We start from the raw sequence: 4200 nt of genomic DNA, 5'->3' as shown, positions 1-4200 counted from the left end.
GTCTAGTTGGGACTTCTTACAGGGGAGATCCCCTAACATGTTGGTGGGTCCAGTACCTTCAACATTTATGGTGCTAGAAGGAGGGCTAGATGACAAGTTGAGTCCTCAGAGTCTGTTTTGAATCTTAACACATCTATCATGTCTTAATACACTTCGTCCTCCAAGATGTATGTCTGATGGAGATGACTTTGAAATCTCAAAGGAGTTATGTGTTGAAAATAACACTGACGGGGGGGGGCGGGGCGGGAATAAATCAATATTATTAAGTCAAAGTCTTTTTCAATTTATACAAAGATTTGTATACGCTACTTCAGTAAATGAAAACAGCGTGTATACGCAACTCTAACTAATGAAACTCTCATATAACTTCCAGACTTATAATTTAATTTATTCTTCAGATGTTGATCATTAATCTGTGTGTCAGAACCATATAACAGTAATCAGGAACAGAAAATTTGAGCAGACAGTCACACAAAAGAACACAAGATATAAGGTGGAAACCCAATGTGGGTGAAAACCACCTGCTGCAATATGTCTCTATCTTCTTTCAATTAGAAAATTCTTTTTACAATGATTCTGTACTGGTGCAGTCTTATACTAGCACGCAGGCTTCAACCTGTAGAAGGCTACAACCTTCTCTCGTTCTCCAAATTCTCCTGGAAGGGAGCTACAACCCCCTTAGCTCTTGTACTAGCTGAGGTACTCGTACGTAGGTGCTGACCTACAGCAGGCTTCAACCTTCTCTTTTCTTCCAGGGACCACGTTTCATAAATTTTCAGACTGGATCCATGAATATCAATCAAATATCTGCAACAATCAATCTCCTTTGTACAAATACTGAATCAACCAATAACTTCTCAGAATGCTTTAACCAGAAAATAGTACCAGTAACCAAACACCAATTCTAAACCCAGAACACTGCAGCAATAAAAAGAAGTAGCTAAAACATATTTCAAAAGATGTACGCTACTTCACCAATAGAAACCTACGTACGTACGCAGCTATGCCAAAGCCAACAAGTGTATACGCAGTCTTCACTTGCTTAACCTACGTGTATACGCGCCTCCGTTGTGTCGAACCTGCGTACAGATCTATAAAAGATAATTTATCCTTTTACTTAATCAGACATCAGTTATACCCAGATTATCAGATTTATAGATCTAATCATGCACCAAATATAATAGATCAAAATCACACAATGATACTATAATTCAAGCCTTGAGATCTCGACCCATCAATAGATCTTAACCATCATGTACTGCTCAGGTTCCTCCTTGATTCAGATCCAGCTGTAACTCACCAACCAATCACCAGTATTCCAGATCTTGCTCCTCTCAAGATATTCAACACATAAGTCCATGCCCTTGCCAAATAATCTCCTTCCATTTTTATAGTCTTAGGCCTTACTCAAACCATGGTCCAAAACCATTGAGAACTAATACTAGGGACCCAATATTTGGGTTCAACAATTTAAATGCAATACCAAGGACCAAAACCATAGGTTCAAATATGTCGAACTAAATACCATGGACCAACCATAAGTTTTCCCACATGTACACGCTTTTATTTGCATGAAAGTGCGTGCATACATATACGCGCCTTCAGATCAGTACACCCGCGTGTATACGCGACTTTGTTACGAGGAACCTGCGTATACCTCATTTTCTTTCATTCTAAGAGCCTGAACTGTGATCTGCCATTTGAGTGAGTTTCCATTAAGGACAACACTAATGTCATAGAGCCAAACCTATTCCAAACCTGTGTCATAATGCCAACAATCTCCCCCTTTGGACTTGATGGCAACCCAAAGTCACTCAAAGTCATTCTCCCCCTTTGACATCAAGGGAAAAGGGTTATGCTCCCCCTGAGTCCATGCTGAAATCTCTACTCTACTATGCTGTCCAAGCTCCCCCTGACTTGTAGGCAAGGTCTGTAAGAAGATGTTCTATAAAAGAAACATGACTTTATACATCATAAATGTCCTTCCTATCACCAAAGACTCATACATACATCCATCTCCCATCCAAATGGGACTATACCAGTATTGACTCATCCACCCAACTAGGTGGGGATACATGATAAAATAAGAACATTACATAATTCATCTCAGGCATAGTGGGGAAACCAAAATAGGCTGTTACATGACCTTGATAAAAGAAATATAAGACATAGAGACGAAATATCTACAGCAAGACTCTAACAGTTATCAACAACTAACATCAGCAGCATTTGTCAATCATTATTCAGACCAGCACCCATGTTCTCCTTCTGCACCTGTTCTACCTGAAATCAAACCAACTGTGAATTTGAACCAAGATCTTCTAAGATAATGCCAATACTGCATTATTAGAAGGATATGTGCTCCCTCTGAACCTGTGTCAGATGGTCTCTGTCAGACCCATATTGGACTCTTTTCATCCTGAGCCTGGCCCCACTGCTTTTCTTCAAACCAACATATACGCGACTGTACCTTCATGAACTGGTGTATGTACGTGGATTCTCCTCATTCAAATCGCATACAACCACTTTTCTTTGAAACAGACAAGATTCAACAGCAAGATGATGCATCAACTACCCCCAGCTTCTGTCTGAGGTATTCAAATGTCTCCCTGGGCAGTGGTTTGGTGAGGATATCAGCAACTTGTTCCTTAGAGGGAACATACTCCAATTTGACCTTTTGTTCAAGCACTTGTTCCCGGAGAAAATGATACTTGATTGGTATGTGCTTAGTCTATGAATGCATGACAGGATTCTTTGAAATACTGATTGCACTTGTATTATCACAAAAAATGGAGATAGGTGGAGTACAAGTGATTTGAAGGTCTTGCAATGTTTGCATCATCCAAAGGAGTTGTTTGCAGCAAGATGCAGCAGCTACATATTCTGCTTCAACTGTAGATAATGCAATAGAATTTTGTTTCTTGCTGAACCAAGATACTAATCTAGGACCCATGAAGAATGCACCACCACTAGTGCTTTTTCTGTCATCCACGCTTCCTGCCCAATCTGCATCTGTATATGCATGAAGTGTGAGATCTATACCTCTAGGATACCATAAGCCATAGTCTTGAGTTCCTTGAAGATACTAGAAAATTCTCTTAACTGCCTGAAGATGAGTTTCCTTTGGATTTGCCTGAAACCTTCCAACTATTCCCACTGCATGCATAATGTCTAGTCGGGTACCTATTAGATAGAGTAGACTACCAATCATGGATCTATAGGTTGGTTCATGTACTGCTGTTGATTCATCATTTGCGCAGAGGTTGCATCCTGTTACCATAGGGGTACATACTGGTTTCGAATCCTCCATCCCATATTTCTTCAAGATCTGCTTGAGATACTTGGTTTGTGATAGAAAAATGTCATCTTTGTTTTGTTGGACTTGTAAACCAAGAAAATATGTGAGCTCACCAAGCATGGACATTTCAAACTCCTTCTGCATTATCAAGGCAAAATTTTGACTCATTTCTTCTTCATTGCTACCAAAAATGATATCATCAACATACACAACAAGTATTAGCAACTTATCATTGTCAATTTTTATATATAGATTGCTATCTGTTGATCCTTTTATAAGACCTTGTTGATGGACGTATTTATCCAACCGATAATACCAAGCCCTTGGAGCCTGTTTAAGGCCATAGAGAGCCTTTTTGAGTCTACATACAAGTTTTGGATCATTTCCAAGAATAAACCCATCTGGTTGCTCAATATACACTTCTTCATCCAAGTCTCCATTTAGGAAGGCAAATTTCACGTCCATTTGAAATACTTTGAACTTCTGAAAGCTAGAAAGAGCAAGGAACATTCTTATGGCCTCAAGTCTAGCAACTGGTGCAAAATTTTCTTCAAAGTCTATGCCTTCTTGTTGAGCATACCCTTTACAAACAAGTCTAGCCTTGTTTCTAATAACATCTCCATTTTCATTCAACTTGTTTTTGAATATCCATCTTGTTCCTATGACATTTTTATCTTTTGGTCGAGGAACCAAATCCCAAGTGTTATTCTTTTCAATCTGCTCAAGTTCTCCCTCCATGGCCTTGACCTAGCATTCATCTTTGCATGCCTCTCTTACATTTTGTGGTTCAGTGGAGGAGAGCAATGCTAGATAGCTTGAAGCTTCTGAAATGGTTCTTCTTCTCTGTACACCTGCCTCTTTCTACCCCAAAATTTGAGATTCTGGATGATTCTTTTGAACGT

The sequence above is a fragment of the Pinus tabuliformis genome, chromosome 5_1, assembly GCF_031772625.1.
Source record: "Pinus tabuliformis cultivar Carrire ecotype Pingquan chromosome 5_1, CPIR1, whole genome shotgun sequence".
Classification (NCBI taxonomy): Eukaryota; Viridiplantae; Streptophyta; class Pinopsida; order Pinales; family Pinaceae; genus Pinus; species Pinus tabuliformis.
This window is presented reverse-complemented; position numbering follows the sequence as displayed.